The following is a 17,323-nucleotide window of genomic DNA, read 5'->3' as shown; positions in this document are numbered from 1 at the left end:
TAGCTTCATATTTCCATTGGGCTGGAATCAATTACCATATTTATAACTCTGAATAGTGTGAATTTGAATATATGCAACCATTTCACTATATTCACTAATCAGAACCCAGCTATACCCTTTTTTGTGAAGCCTCTCCCTCTGTTTTGCTGTTTCCTCTTAGAAGTTCCTTTTTTTTTTCTTTTTGGAGGGAGGAGGGCAGGGCAATTGGGGTTAAGTGACTTGCCCAAGGTCACACTAAATGTTAAGTGTCTGAGGCCAGGTTTGAACTCAGGTCCTCCTGACTCCAGGGCTGGTGCTCTATTCACTGCAACACCTAGAGCTTTCTTTTCTGTGTTGCCTTCTCCCATTCTAATCTAAACTCCTTGAAGATCAAGATTCTCTTTCTGCTTGTGTTTATATTCCCAGCATTTAGCACAGTGCCTCACACATAGTAAATGCTTAATAAATGCTTGTTTACTTGACATGGCTTGAAAAACATAGATGAAGTTGTAAAGGTATGTTGTTCATTTTTTACTTTGCCTTATTTCTAAACATCATATAACTAGCAAATGGGGAAAACGATGTCAATCAGTTAATATTTTGTGTCATAGCATAAGGAAAAAATCTATAAGGCAAAAATAAATATCCAAAGTAATCCAATATTATCCAAATATTCATAATTCTTGCTGTTGTCAAATGCTTAATTTAATAATACACATGAAGGAATAAAGGATTAGTTGAATTTCCCAGGCAGTCACCAAGGGGCTCTAAAGGGTGTTTTGATGTTATAGATGTCACAATGGCATAAGAAGTTTCCTCCAAAAATTAAGGTCCTTTACACATACAGTTTCTTTTAAAGACACCAAGACAGATTTTTTCTCTCAGACTTATTTATAAAGAAACAAGATACCAAAAAAGGAACAATGGAATTTATATAATATTCTAGGGAAAAAAACTGACCACAAAGCCACATTTTAGGGGGCAGCGAGGTGGCTCAGTGAATAGAGCACTGGTCCTGGAGTCAGGAGGAACTGAGTTCAAATGTGACCTCAGACACTTGACACAATAGCTGTGTGACCTTGGGCAAGATATTTAACCCCAATTGCCTTGCCTTCCCCCCTCAAAAAAAAAAAAAACAAGATACACATTTTGTATTTCTGCTTCTCCACAGTCTTTATTTTTAACAACAGCAAATGTGATATACTTGTTTCCTTGTGGAAAAGAAACAGCATTGTAAAATTGTCATTACTACATAAATCTTAAGGCATATATAAAATTGTATAGGTATTCTATATGTAATTTAGACATCAAGAACCAAAAGAAAAAGAAAAATCTAGACTCCTTTTCAACTCTTTTATAACTCTAAATACATTCAGTGTCTGGAGCTTGATTGTTTTCAAAATATGTAGTAAATGATAATTAGTATCTCCTCCCTTCAGTCTGGTAGGAAGGGGAAAGTGTCATCTTAATTTCTCTATATTGAGAGAAAATATTCAACAGGTCCATATTTAATAATTTAATTTTATAGAATCTACGCAGCCTTTTATAATATGGTATATTAGTCTGAAACCTTAAAAATAATTTTTAAATTGTCACAATAAAAAAAACTTTAAGTATACAAGTGAAATAAAAATGAAATAATAGTTGATTCTGGAGTAATCCAAGTATCTTTCTATTTAAGTAAGCTCCTATTGATAAATATGGTTTAGCCATGTATTTGTCTGCAGAGGAGATAAGAAGAGACAGTTTCTGAATGTGAAATGCAATATCTATATAACACTAAGAGTTAAAAATATTTGTGTGGATCACAGGATGTGGCAAGTCCTAAAAGAGATGGGAGTACCAGATCATCTTGTCTTCTGAGTAACATGTCTGTGGGTCAAGAAGCAATGGTTAGAACTGAACATGGAACAACTGATTGGTTGAAGATCAGAAAAGGAGTACTATATATATATATATATATATATAACTGTTACCTTATTTATTTAACTTATATAGAGAGTATATCATGAGAAATGCCAGGCTGGATGAATCAAAAGCAAGAAATAGCATTGCCAGGAGAAACCTCAACAATCTCAGATATGCCCATGATACTACTCTGAATGCAGAAAGTGAAGAAGAATTGAGAAGCCTTTTCATAAGAGTAAAAGGGCAGAGTGTAAAAGCTAACTTGAAGTTTAACATTTAAAAAGCTAAGATCTTGGCAACTGGTCCTATCACTTTCTGGAAGAGGTATTTTCCATGAAATCAGGGATAAAGCAAGGGTATCTATTGTGACCACAATTATATAGTTCTATAAATGCTAGATAAAGCTATATGAAAAAATTGAGGAAATAAACATAGGCAATAAGGAAAGAAAATTGTATTGTGTTTATTTGTTACAAGGAAGACTTTTTTGAGTGCTATTTAAGGGAGGCATTGAAGTGCAGCAATACTAGAAAAGAAAATATTATCAAATGAGTCATAAAAATCAACAAAAAGAGAGCAGAAGAAGTTCAGAAGGGCACACAAATAGGATAGTATTAGAACTATTATTTTAAATCTGAATTTTTTTAAATGCTTAACTGTGGCAAGGGAAAAGGCCAAAGTATAAAAAAGATGGAATTTATAGACATTGGCTCATTCAGTCTTCATAACAACCCCATAAGTTAGGCATGCTCTTATCTCCATTTTACAAAAGAAGAAAATGAAGCTCAGGTCATGTGATTTTTCCAGCCACAGAACTAGTGAATGAGACAAATTTCAAACTGTCTTCTTGACTCCCATTCTACCATCCTATCACTGAGCTACAAATTGTTCACACATAACAGTAGTTTGCAGTTTCACATAAAGAAAGAAGTTACTCCTAGTTCACTGGGGTCTAAAGAGAGGACTTTTAAAAGCATCTACTTACTTTCAGAAGAAGCCATGATATTTGCAAGTCAGGTGGCCAGAGTGAAGAACTAGTGAATACTGGGGATGTCAGTGAAATCTCCAAGAACTGTTGTGGAATCTAGACCACTATGTGGTTGGTAGGTCGTATTGCTAAACATTTTATTTTTAAAAATGCTGGCTTGAAGACAAAGTCTCTCCCAGGTTTTTTGCACTCTTACATATGTGCTGTATCTCCCCATTAGAATGTGAGCTCCTTGAAAGCAGGGACTATCTTGCTTCTTTATTTGTGCTTAGTATGGTGCTTTGCACAAAGTAAATGCTTAATTTTTTTTCAATTTCCTATTCAGTAGTCAGAATAGAAAAAAAAAGAGGTAATAGCACCTGCAGAGAGCAGTATTTGTGAAGGTCATGACTTTCTGAGTGCAAAAAGAATATCTTGTGGTTACTAAGACAAGAAGAACCAGGAAAAAAAAAAGAATAAATGCTATCTATACCAAGGTATGTGATGGAGGGCAGTTTCTAAAAAAGAATTATTTATTCTAAGTCTGACTCTACACTAATAAGAGCATGAGACACCAATTCTAAAAACTAAAATGTATACAGTACTTTAAAGTTTGCTGATTGCTTTACACATTATTTGATCATCACAAGAATTTTAAGCAGTAGGTGCTATTATTATTTCCATTTTATAGGTGAGGAAACTAAGACTAAGAGAAGTTAAATAACTTGCCCAGAATCACACAGCTAATAAGTGTGTAGGAAGGAATTGAAACCTGAGTCTTTCTAACTTCTAGTTCAGTGCTCTGTCCAGTACTTCACAATGCTTCAGTACAGAGGGCTATCATGCAAAATGTTATTTTTGTTGTTGTTTGGTCGTTCAGTCACATCTGACTCTTTGTGACCTCGTATACCTAATATGCCAGACCTTTCTTCTGTCCTCCTCTATCTCTCAAATCTGTCCCAAGTTCATGTTTGTTGTTTCCATGATGCTATCTACCTCATCCTCTACTGTCCCCTTTTCCTTTTGCTTTCAATCTTTCCCCACATCAGGGACTTTTCAAATGAGTCTCATCTTCTCATCATGTGGCCAAAATATTTAAGTGTCAGCTTCAGTATTTGATCTTCCAGTGAATAGTCTGAATTAATTTATTTAAGCTTTGACAGATTAGATCTCCCTGCTGTCCAAGGGACTCTCAAGTCTTCTCCAGCATCACAATTTAAAAACATCAATTTTGTAGCATTGAGCTTTCCTTATACGTTAGCTCTAACAGCCATATATTGCTACTGGAAAAAAAAAAACATAGCTTTGACTGTATGGACCTTTGTTGGCAAGGTGATATCTCTGCTTTTTACTATGCTATCCAGATTTGTCATAACTTTCCTTCCAAGGAGTAAGCGTCTTTTAATTTCATAGCTGCAGTCACCATCAGTAGTGATCTTTGAGACCAAGAATATAAAATCTGATACTGCTTCCATTTATTCTCTCTCTTTTTGCCAGGAAGTAATAGGACCAGTTGCCAAGATCTTAGCTTTTTTAATGTTAAACTTCAAGCCAGCTTTTACACTCTCCTCTTTTACTCTTATGAAGAGGCTTCTCAATTCTTCTTCACTTTCTGCATTCAGAGTAGTATCATGGGCATATCTGAGATTGTTGTTTCTCCTGGCAATGCTATTTCTTGCTTTTGATTCATCCAGCCTGGCATTTCTCATGATATACTCTCTATATAAGTTAAATAAATAAGGTAACAGTATACAGCCTTTTAGTACTCCTTTTGTGATCTTCAACCAATCAGTTGTTCCATGTTCAGTTCTAACCGTTGCTTCTTGACCCACAGACATGTTACTCAGAAGACAAGATGATCTGGTACTCCCATCTCTTTTAGGACTTGCCACATCCTGTGATCCACACAGTCAAGCCTTTAGTGTAGTCAATAAAGCAGAAGTAGCTATGCTTTTTCTGGAGCTCTTTTAATTTTTCCATAATTCAGTGAATGTTGGCAATTTGGTCTCTAGTTCCTCTGTTTCCTCAAAAACCAGTTGGCTCTTCTGGTAATTTTCAGTTCACATATTGCTGAAGCCTAGCTCACAGAATCTTATCTTAAGCATAACCTTGATGGCAAGTGAAATGAGAACAATTGTTCAGTAATTTGAACGTTCCTTGAAGAGTGGACAACTACAATTATCTGTAGTACTAATGAAATGGTTGGGCCAAAGCTGAAAGGAAGCTCAGCTGTGAATGCATCTTATGACTAAAGGAAAGTCCAATGCTGTAAAGATCTATATTGCATAGGAACCTGGAATGTAAGCTCTATGAACCAAGATAAGCTGGATGTGGTCAAACAGGAGACGGAAAGATTAAACATAGATATCTCAGGTGTCAGTAAAATGTTATAGAAAGTTCTTGAGAGAGATATAAAAACAAAGTGTTAATGCATGGGCTAAGTAGGAAAGTGGCTAGCAACAGAAGAGGCCAGGAAATGTTTCCTGGAGGCATATTTGAGTTGAGTTTTAAAGAATGGATAGGATTTTAACAGAGAATGAGTATAAAAAGTACTTCCAGCATAGGGAACAAATCCAGATGTAGAGGTATAAGAGGCCAATAAGCCCAGTCCTTATGATTATACAGTGTAACTTTATGTGAATTGTGGAGCATGTGCTGGCTTTTTAGCTGGTTTCAATCGGCTAAATTATGGTGAATAGGAGCTTTTTTTGACCTGGGTTGCATTCAAAAGGAATTAGCCAAAGCTGTTGGCTTCCTGCCTGCCTAGCAATTGATGAAGGAAGATAAGCTGCTGTGGGCCTTGACATAGAGAAGGCCCTCTCTCACATACATTTGGCATGAAACCAAAAGCACAAAGAGCTGGTGTTTTCTGTCTCTCTTGTGTTCATTCTTTCTTGCCTTTAGGTGAAGAAGTATTAACAATGGCTACATGCTTGTGAGTTTCCAAAAGTTGTGAATTTAAAAAGTTCAGGAGAGGGTGCCACCAGAAAGCTAGGAACTAGAGTTCATGCCAAGATTTTCTAGAAGACAGTGAAGAGTGAAGTCCCAAGGGACCTATTTGACCCAGAAGAGACAAAAAGCAGCTGAGAGAACTCCCAAAATCCATTCATAGGCTCTGGTGAATTTGGAAGTGAACCTAGTAGGGGAGAATGTTATGTAGAAACTGATTTAAGTTTGAGCCCACTCTCCCCTGAAACCAAGGTGGTATGGGGTGAATATGCCCCCAGGTATTGGGGGGAAATTTTGTACTTCTGTTCTTGCTATATCTTTGACATGAAAATCACTCTATAAAAGCTAATTGATGTTAGTGTTAAAATGGAACTGGAGCACTAGTTAGTAGTGGTTAACAATAGGGAGAACAGACCAAAATGAGGACTCAAGCTGATACAAGAAGAGAAAGACATTCCTCAGAGGTACCGCTAGGAACTAGAGGGGGAGATAAAGCTGACCTTGATCTGGGAGAGTTAAGTGCCAGGCTCACTACACAAATAATCAATTTCTTATATTCTCTTTCTTTAACTATCAGTTTTCCCATACTCATTCCTTTTAATGACCTCAGATAGTATCAGCACTTGGTAGGTTACTGTCTCATTTTTTTTTCTTCCTTTGTTAGCCCAGAAAGTATTCAACCCATTTTTTTTAACATTTGGAACTTATTGTCTTGATTTCAGATCCAAGAGTTTGAGTCATACCCAGCATTCCCATTCCAGGAGCTAGCTCCCTCTTTTTCTGTTAGATTGCTTGAGTTAAATGGTATTATTACTACTATTGACACCTACCTTATGGGCAGGAGAAAGGAGTGACCTCAGATGGAACAATTTAGATAGACCATGCTAAGCCATATCCGATGTCACAGCTTCATTATTGCATGCTACCTATATTCATCCATACTGTGTGTATGTATTGGAGGCCAGGGGGTTTGGGAGCCCTCAGCAGTAACATTAAGTGCAAACATCCATGAAAACCTTCCTCATCATAAGGAGAGTAGAATAGCCAACACCTTGGGTTGGGGTTCCCCAGCCTGTTGGTCTCTTCCCTACTACTTAACTTCCTTCTCAACAAATAATCCCACCACAATAAATAGTACTCTCTCCTCTCTATACTTCACACCTTACCTACCAGTGGACCTCTGCCCCTGCTAAACAACCTTCACTCTCCTCAGTCATCTGACTTCATGATATATTGACTTCATTACTTCAATGATATATAATTTAGTTGGTGTGGGTTTTCCCTATATTAATTCAGACTAGTGAACCCCTCTGTGCCTTCATGGAAACTTCATGTGTTGTTTTGATTGAATTACCCTGCAGAAAACCTAGTGATGATACTCTGAACTTACCTTCCTTTTACTATATATACATATATATATATATATATCACATATATATATAATCTAGTTAGTTACATGTTGTGTTCAACATTCGAATGTGAGCTCCTTGAGGACAGAAACTATATTTGTCTTTCTTTACATCCCTACTACAAAGTCTGATATATAATAAGTGCTTAATAAATGATTGTTGACTGAATGAATCAATGCACAAATGAATAGCTAAGCTAGTCTTCAGACAGCAGACACTGCACTTAACTAGACTAGACCTTGGACAGCAGACATACCGTCCTTTCCTCAGGTCAGGACTCTAAACCTTTCTAGCTCAGTTTATACATCCCACTAGCAAGACCTTGGAAGACACCGGCTCATCTTTACCATCAAGATGAGGCTTCGGAAGAATATTTACAATGAACAATCCCTAAAAATTTCTGTGGAAATGTTGATGCAGTCAGCTGCTCCCAGAAACAACGGATCCCTTCCCACCCCCACAAAGCCCATGTCCTCAGTGGAAGAGGGAACTCTCCTGTCTCATGCTCATTCTCCATTTGGGAGTGTTTGCAACACTCCCAAAGTTCCTGATGTCTTGGGTGATGGCATTGGAAAACGAAGCAGAGGCAAACAACGAAAGCTTGTGTGTGGAAAGAGACTTTGGGCCCAGCTGATAGCCTGAAATATCCTGTAACATGTGGGGAGAGTTATTCTAAAGAAGTAAATGACCCAATAAACAATTAATGCTTTGTTCCTCTGGGAAACCTGGAAACTTGAAATTAGCCAAATATCCTCTCAGACTAGCTAGCTGGTTTGGTTTTCTTTTTTTAATCCTTTTTTTTTTTAAGTTGCTGTTCCTTTTCTTCTCCACCTCCCCCCCCCCCCCCACACACACCTTCCTAGTACTTAAAGAGTGATCCAAGTGAAAAGAGCCAAGTCTCAGCTTCTGAGTTGCATTCTCCTCCACACTTAAAGTTGTGAGCGCTTTCACTAGCCTGGGTCTCCTTTCCCCGCCTTCCTGGCACCGAACAGCTCCCCCTCACCACCACCCCCACCTCCCATCCAAGAAAGAATATGGAACTATGGGCCTCTCTTTTTTCTGGCATCCACCTCAGCCAAAAGAAATTGAGTGTTTACCTCCCACAGACACCAAAAGTTCAGTATCTCTCTGGGTTGTATGTTCAGCCTGTGAAAGAAAAGTAGGGAAGCTATGGGGACAGGAGGGGAAGGAAGGAGAGGAAAGGAAAGAAGAAGAAATGCATATTCCCTCCTACTCCCTCCCACAAGACAAACACTATCCAAGTCAAAACATCTCTGAGTTTTCCAAGGTGGGAATTGGCTTTGCCAGGCCCATTCCATTTCTTCTATTCTCCAACAATCAAACATTGGGAGGGGAGTGTGCATTTTGGACCAGCCTGGTGTGAGGTCTCACCACTCGTTCAGAAAGTCACTTCAGCAATTAAGTCTCAGGAGCTCCCCCCACCCCCAACCTTATTTTTTTTCTTTTGAAAGGATATGCCCCACTGTGCGGGGTATTGCAGCCACCCTCCCTGTCAGGCCGTTTCGCAGTAGTATTGTGGCGCCGTGGAGAGGAGCTAATTGGATTTGTTGTCACCTCCTGAAGCTGCCAGGAGCTCACGTCTGCTCTGGTTACAGATGAAGACATCACGGTGACAGGCTCAGAGATGGCTCAGCTGGCATCCCAAGGCCACTAATAGAGCCATGTTGATTTAATGTCCGAGTGGAGAGGTACGGACAAGCTGTTCAAGTTTTCTATTCCAAACAAAGCAGAGATATGCCATCCGTCATCTGTGGATCAGTAAATAAGCTTCCATTCGCCTCTAGTAGTGCTTAACCATTGCTACAAAAGAATGACAAAGTATTTTAGCAGGGAGATACTCCCTTTAAACAGGAGCTGTATCTCTGTGGTTTATATCACCCTGGGGGGAAAGGGCTAATTCTCCCAACACGTAAATTTTACTTAACTATGTAATTATGGATGTGTACTATCTACCCTTAAAATTTGCAAACAATAAAAGGTGTGTGTGTTTTTGGAATGTGTGCACCTTTGTGCCCAAACGTGTTTAATTTTAAAAAATCAGTGGGACCTCTGATGACCATGACCATGCCACTTATCATTACTCTGGATTGATTCTGGAATGTTATTGACCCCTTAAAATGTGGTTCTTAGAATGAATACAGAATTGGTTCTTTCTATTTTGACAAAAGGAAAGTCTATGAGGGTGGCTGACATTAGAAGTGACCCTGCAGAAACTCTTCATTCTGAGAAGATATCAAAACATCTCTCGAGCATCATCTCCTATGATCATAGGATCATAGGAGTCACACATTCTGAGAACAAAAGGCCAGTCATCTTCTTTGACTGATAAAGTCAGCCCACTGGGAGCTTGTCTTCATGTAAAAACTGCATTTATCAGTTGCTCTCTATGTCCAAGCATAGCACAGTACTTGGAGTCAGGGGCCTTTAGTTCAAATCCAGTCTGCTATTTATTTATCTTGGACAAGTCACTTAACCTTTCTAGGCTTCGGTTTACTCATCTGTAAAATGATAGGGTTGGATTAGATGACCTCAGAAGTCTGTTCTAGTTCTAGAACTATTGTGCTATTCTACAACCATATAAAAAATATATGTTTAGATTAGAGTGGGAAAGCATTCAGTTGAACACAAAGAAAGATTTTTTTCACCAGTAAGGCAAATATCAAAATGAGCAGATAGAATGAGCAGCTGAAGGAAACTGAGAAATCTCAATTCCTTAAGGAGATCATCAAGAAGAAGGGACAACCACGTGTACCAGATAATTTAGATAATCAGTTATCTAAAGGTACAGCTAGACAAGACATCTTTTGAGGTCCCTTTCAACTCTTTGGGGATTCCATGGTTTTATTCATCTAAACTAATGGTCTTCCTACCTCATACACTCCTTTAGATAATTCCAATGGAAGAACAGTAAAAGTGAAATGAGAGAAAGGAAGACTTTAATACAACTGATATGTTTTCCCTTAAGGGAGTTTCCACACTTAATTCACCCACATGGAAAGAAGTTTTTGTATGAAGTTTCCGTGCCTAACCATAGGTAATGGTAACACCAATACCTTTCATTTATCTAACACTTTAAGGGTTACAGAGGCAGCTAGGTGCAAAGAGTGCAGTGAACAGAGAGCTGGGCCTGGAGTCAGAAGGACCTGAGTTCAGATTCAGCCTCAAACACTTACTAGCTGTGTGACCCTGGGCAAGTCACTTAACCCCATTTGCCTCAATTTCCTCATCTGGAAAATGAGACGGAGGAAGAAATGATAAATCACTCCATTATCTTTGCTAAGAAAACCCCAAATGGGATCACAAAGAGTAAAACATGATGGAAACAAAGGACAGCAACAACAGTTAAGGGCCCTCTCCACTGACTACCCCTAGTTGGGAGGCCACACAAACATTATTATCCCCATTTTATGATGATGAAGCTGAGTCTCAGGGAGAAGCAATGATTTGTCCATAGTCACCCAGTTAAAAACTGTCAGAGCTGAGACTTGAACCCAAGTCTTTCGATTCCTAGGCCTGTTCTCTTTGTACTCTGCCTTTATGGGGCAGCCATAGTGGATTCTTCTAAGGCTCCACTATCTAAACTGTCACGCTTAGTGGTACTTCTCAGGGTGCCATGGTATTTATGTGACAAGAGGGTTGGAAACATTGAAGCGTGATAGAAATGGGATCAGGGATTTTGAGCTGGAAGGAACCTTAAGAGATTGTCTTCTAATCTCACTGTCATCTTATAAATGAGAAAACTAAGAGAGGTCCAGGAAAGGTAAGTAATGACCCCCATGCCACCCAATAGAGTCAAAATTCAAGCCACAGCCTTCTGACTCTGGCTGGGGGGGGGGGGGCGGTGTTGAGATTCCAGTGTCCCTGGGAGGTCAAGATTCCTGTCAGGCATGGCACATGGACATGAGCATGAGCATGGACATGGTCATGGAAAAATTGAACTCCCTGATTACAAACAGTGGAAGATAGAAGGAACACCACTCCAACGAGTCCAGGAGAGGTTGGCTAAGCAAGGTCTCAGGGATCCATGGGGCCGCAATGAAGCTTGGCGATACATGGGTCGTTTTGGAAAACCTCCTACTTTATGGGCTGCTTTGTCAAGAGGATTCAAATGGAGTTTTGGAGCATTTTAATTAGCTGTCGGAGTGGAATATTTCCTGATTGCTCCAAAGAATGAGGAGGAACATGCTTCTAAACACTGAAGTTAAGACATAGAGGAGTCATAGCTAATTATTTAAAGTGAATGTTTGCTGTTCTGTCATTTGCTTACTTGCCATGTTAAAAGATTAATATTAAAATTTCACTTGGTAAAAAAAAAAATTCAAGCCACAAGTTCTTTAATGCCATATCTCTTCCATTTGCTCCCACTTTCTCCTCTAATATAAGGTATCCCCCTCCACTTCCTCTCCCTCATCTCCAAGGGCTTCATAAACATTAACTGAATTCCTCTGCCAGGCTCCCTAAAAGGAAGAATCTAAGCAGGTCGCAGAAAAGCATATGAATCTGGAAAACAAGAGACCTGATCTAATTTTGGAAAAGCTTAATGACTTTGGAAAGGTATTTGCAAGATCAGATAAAAGTCCTACTCCCATTTTGCCCCAATAACTCTGGGAAAGTCACAGAGCCAGAACCATGACTACGAATTCCACACCTAAGGCAAATTCAATTGAGCTGGGAGGTTGGAAGAAGTCTAAGGTATGACCTCTCATGTATTGTTGAGGTAAACAAGAGACAAAGACCATAGGGTCAAGGAAGTTAAAGACTTAGATCTAGGTGTCTGAACATAAATGGATATTGGATTACATAAGAACATTGTGAGCTACATGCTAGACCTTTTTGAGCAAGAGAGTAAGTTAGAGATCCATAGATTATAGCAACAAGAAATTGGATCAGATGGGTGAATTTGAAAGAAGAGCTGGTCACTGAATGATGGTGGAAAGGGGAAGATCTGAAAGTAGCAGTGGGGAGCCAAGAGTATGCTGACTCTGACAGGCAAGAGATATGTCTTCAGAAAAAAGCTAGGTTTTTATGATTGCCAGTAGACAGAAGGAATGTGACAAGAAGCTCTCAAGTATGAATGGAGACTTGTTAACAGTAGATGGGCAATAGAAATGAAGGGCAGAGGAGAATACAAACTGAGGGGGGAAAAGACTGAGCTATATAGCGATGAGAGTGTCAGGACAGAAAAATAGGCATGTGGTGTACTAAACAGAATGCTGAATTCAGAGTCAGAAAGACCTAGATTTGGGGGCCCTAGTTATGTTACCTAGAACTAGTCACTATAACTCTAAGACTCAGCTTCCTCATCTCAAAATGTTGTGATTAAACATCAAAAGATCAAACAAAATAATATATGTAAAGCACTTTGCAGACTTTGAAGTGTTATATCAATATAAACTATAAGCAGAGGAAGAGGGTTTCAAAGGTAAGGGGGGGAAGGTTGGTGACCCAGGGAAGACAGTTCAACTGCAGGCACAATCGGGAAGTAGAGAGGTGAAGTTTCATCTCCTGTTGCTTTGATCCCAAGCTCTGCTGACAAGCCCAAGTGCCCTCATCCTCTCCCAAAACCATCTTTCTTCCTAACTCCCAAAGCAGCATGGGCCAGCAAAAGACTTCAAAGTATGATGTGTGGGGACAGTAGTCTTTACATTACAATAAAGGAGAAGGCAGCAGGTCCCTGAAACAAAGCCTTAAATGTCTCATTAGAGCTACAGCAATGCATTGTGATCTCTCTGGGCCACAGTTTCCTCATCTGTAAAATGAGGAAATTAGATTCGATAATCTCTAAATTCTGTTCCCATTATAAACTTGTGATTTCTTTTCTGAACTCCTACAGTATTTATAATCAATACCATAAAATTAAACTTATAACAATTAAATCCTAGTTTTTATTGTTCTCATTGAGTCTCAGTCTACCCATCTAGAAAATGACAGGGTTGGACTGGGATGAGAGAATGTTAGAGGTAGAAGGGACCATAGAAATCTTTTAGCCCATCTCTTTCATGTCTGAAAGGAAAGAAGAAAAAGGAAGACAGCCACCCAAGGTCACTATGCTGGGTTTACCCAGCATAGCCAAAATTCAAATTCAGATACTCTCACTCCAAATCCAGCGTTCATGTCACTCTGCAGGAATTTGTAACCTGGTGGCCTCTGGTGAAGCCAATGGACCACTTCTCCAAATAATGTTTTTAAATGGACAAAACAAAATAAATAGACTTACAAAGGAAATCTAAGGATAGTGCAAGTACAGATGCCTTTTTTTCCTTCCCCATCCAGATTTACAGTCCCTCTGAAATCTATCCCCTGACCAAAGGACGTCAGATTAAAAAATCCAGCAGCTCTATCTATCTCCCTCCCCACCTTCCCCTGCTGCCTTGCTAAGGTCCTTGCTGACTAAGCATTTGTTCATTTTCAGTCCTTCTATTAGTCTTCTTTGCCTAGGACAATATTATAAATACCTTGAAGGCTGAGACTATTTGTTATTCATCTTTCTTTCCTCTATAACACTGAGCCCTGCAGATCACATAGTAGGTACTTGAGGACTTTGTGATTAATCAAACAATCATCTCTCTCCCACATGGAGCACTGGACTTTGCATGTAATAAGTTGCCAGCAAATATTAGATAATTGGATGAAGTTCCTTTTTGGTTTGCACCTCTCCTATGCACTTACATTATATTGCACATTCCAGTTTTTGGTACACGTTTTATCTTCCTGCTAGACTGTAAGCACCATGAGGGAGATATGGTTCTCATCTAGACTCTGAATCTCCATCTCCTCTAGAACCATCTCATGCTGGACATGTAAGGGAAGGATTCAGGGAAAGAGCCATAACTGGGGGAGAAGGGGCATCCAGGGGACATGGGCTCCCACTGACTTCCATAGCATAGTTTAGGCTAATTTACTTTCTAAAGGCCCACTTCTTAAATAGGCTCAGAATGAATTATTTATACCAGCTGGTGTGATGGGCAGCTATTCTGAGCATGTGACTTGGTTCCTTGTTCTCTGGCCATGTGGTCACAAAAGATCTTTGAGGACTGAGTCTGCTTCACTTATCTCCTATAATCAAATGATACCAGAAAACAAGATTAAAACACACCAAACTCCATTTCAAAAAGAAACTCCATATTAAAGTCAATTGGGCCTGGAGTCAGGAGACCTGGACTGTAATCTTCCAACTCTGTTACTGACTTTGTGACATTGAACAAGTTCCTTTACCTTTCTGAGCCTCAGTTTCCTCATTTGCAAAACTGAGAAAATCACATTTGCATTGATTACTCTTGGGTTCTTATGGGGAACAAATGTAAAGAAATTTGTAAACAGTAAATATGAGTTCTACCCCCCAGAGTACATTACCAATAAGCAATAAGGGGCTTATGTGCAGATTGAATAAGCTAATAATGGTATAATAAATGTTGTGAAAGCCTAAGAAAAACAAAATATCCACTTCTACCACAATTGAAATTCTATCATTAGAGGTTAATTCCTTTGTGTCAAACACTGTTCTCTCCTTGCAAATTTTCCTACAAAATGTAAATGCCCTTGAGAGTGATAACACACTAAACCCCCAATATCTTAACAGAAATGGGAGCATCTAATTGATTTTTTCCTCCGCAAGAGACAGGGGCAACAAGAAAGCACAGGGTAGGCAGGGGCAAGAGGAGGAAAGGAACAGTTAACAGGAGGGAAAGGGCAAAATAGAGACCCCAAAGAAAATTTCATCACAACTCCTCAGTCTGTTTCATCTTTTGATAAATGGGGTTAATTATACTCCTACTATATATCTCACTGAGTAGTCATCACTAAATTATTTTTTAAACATTAAAGGCCTATGGAAATGTGAACTGTTTACTAAACTCCTTTCACCCCTCTCTCCCCACCTCCCTCCTTTCTTCCTCATTTCTCTCCCTGTTCCTTCTAGTCTTTTCCCCTCTCTCTCCTGCCTCTCCCTCCTTCTCTCTTCACCTTCTCTCCTCTCCTTTTCTCCCTTCCCTTCCCTTCACCTTCCTCCTTCCTTTTCTCTCCTCTCTAGGGACTCCTTTATCCTCTTCTCTCCCTCTCCCCCTCTTCTTTCCTCTCCTCTCTCCCTCACCCTCTCCCTCTTTCTCTTTGCCTCTTTCTCCTCCTCTTCTCTCCTCCCAATAGCCTTTTCTCTCTCTACTCACACATATTTATCTGTCTCTTCCTCTACCCACCCCTCTATCTCACCCTCCCTCTCCTAGATGGGAGGCTGGGAATTTAAACCCCTCCTCTCCTTCCCCTCAACCACCACTTATTCCCTAGGGGAGACAAGGCCTCACAGAATACCACACTCTATCAGCCCCTCTGGCCAACACACTTGTTCACTGTTGATGAGCTCCTAAGGGAGTGTCATCCAGCTCTTCTCAGTCATAGGGGATCCCATAAATAAATAACATACAGATTGTAAAGACAAACTCAGGAAAATCATACCAATTTAAGACAAGTAGCTGACCCCATCACCCTTTACTGGCATCTACCAAGCACAATGTGGCATGAGTAACAAGGGTCAGGAGCTCCTCACTAACTTTCTCTTGTCCATTTACTGGGTCATTCACAGTCACAAAGGGCAAGTAAAGTATGGACCTTATCAGTTCTTAATTTCTCTGGTTGGTGTCAGTTTACTTCATTGTCTCTATTGCTGTCTGGGGAGTGGGAGAGAAGAGGTTTGTTTCTGGTAGAAGGGAATAAAGGAATCTTTTCCCTTCTTTTGGGGAAGAAGAGAATATGACCCCAACATGTGAGGTAACACTAACAATTCAAATTTCTTTTTTTTTTTTTTTTTTGCTTTTTGGAGGGCAATTGGGGTTAAGTGACTTGCCCAAGGTCACAGGGCTAGTTTTTGTGTTAAGTGTCTGAGGCCAGATTTGAACTCAGATTCTCCTGACTCCAGGGATGGTGCTCTATTCACTGCACCACCTAGCCACCCCCACCAATTCAAATTTCTATAGCCTTTAAGTAATACAAAACACTTTCTTCACAACAACCTTATGAAGTGGATAATGCAAGGATTGCTATGCCCATTTTACAGATGAGGAAACTGAGGTTCATGGAGATTAAGTGACTTAGTCACACAGCTAGCTAAACCTCTGATCAAGGATTTGAAGCAAGGGTTCCTGACACCCAGTCCAGTGCTCTTTCCTCTATGCCTCTTCCTGGAACCATTATTGATCCTCTGGGACCTGGAGATGATCCACTATAACTCAAAGTGTAGGTTTTCAGAATACTACATCAGCTACAGGCTCAGGCACATAAGATCTAGGGCAGGAAATTAGAAGACATGAGTTCTAAACCTGACTTATTCATTGATCTTTGGTAAAAATACAACCTCTTTTTTTCTTAAGTTGTCAAATAATGATAGGTAGCAGAAATTGAAATGGCATATAATGTCCATTCTATGGAGTATGATCAGAATTGCCATTCCTTGTTCCAGCTGACTAAGAGAGAGCTTTGGGGCCTGCTTCTGGCCACCTGACTTAGGGCTAAAGGGCATGTACTTTGAGATGACAATAAGTCCCTTTATTGGCAGTGGAGCTACTAATGATTCAGTAGGTATTTAAAGAGGAACTATTGCTCCCTCATATCACTCTCCTTTCTGACTGTGAATAGTGTCAACTGTTTCAAACTGCTTCCAGGGAGAAGGGATGGGGAAAGGGATGACTTGCCCCGTCACCCAATCCAACCCCCCTATGGCCATGGGCACAGTTGCTAAAGCATTTGTCAGTCATAGGCAAGTCTTTAATTTGGTCTGGGCTGACTCTTTTGTGTTTATCTTTTCCTGATCTTAGGCCAAAAAATATCTGTCTCAAGAAGGACGTGTCTAGGATTGGAGATGAAAAAACATCCTCGGTCCATTGGGTCAGAATTAAGTCATGTCAGCCAGAGAAAGAAGAGGAGATCCTATCAACTGTTAAAGTCCTATTGAAGAGAATACCCACTGACAAGAGGATGGACCCAAGTGTGGCTGCTTTACCAGTAGACAAATCCTGAGAGTTGTTGGGACAGTGCAGAGCTGTCATGAAATGTAAAATGCTCAGTTATCATTCTTGCAAACTGTTTTATGTGATTATTATAA

At 39.7% G+C, this 17,323-nt stretch overlaps 2 pseudogenes; one reads left to right on the top strand and one right to left on the bottom strand.

The window, feature by feature from the left end:
• Window positions 1-4,063: 4,063 nt before the first annotated feature.
• LOC138173932 (uncharacterized) lies at window positions 4,064-4,692 on the bottom strand (annotated as a pseudogene).
• Window positions 4,693-11,048: 6,356 nt separating this feature from the next.
• Window positions 11,049-11,550, top strand: LOC138173899 (NADH dehydrogenase [ubiquinone] 1 beta subcomplex subunit 3 pseudogene; annotated as a pseudogene).
• Window positions 11,551-17,323: the final 5,773 nt, after the last annotated feature.

The sequence above is a fragment of the Petaurus breviceps genome, unplaced genomic scaffold, assembly GCF_028583685.1.
Source record: "Petaurus breviceps papuanus isolate PSGF00001 unplaced genomic scaffold, PetGlider_PUasm1.0 67, whole genome shotgun sequence".
NCBI lineage: Eukaryota > Metazoa > Chordata > Mammalia > Diprotodontia > Petauridae > Petaurus > Petaurus breviceps.
Note: the sequence above shows the minus strand (reverse complement) of the source record. Positions and strands in the feature narration are given on the sequence as shown.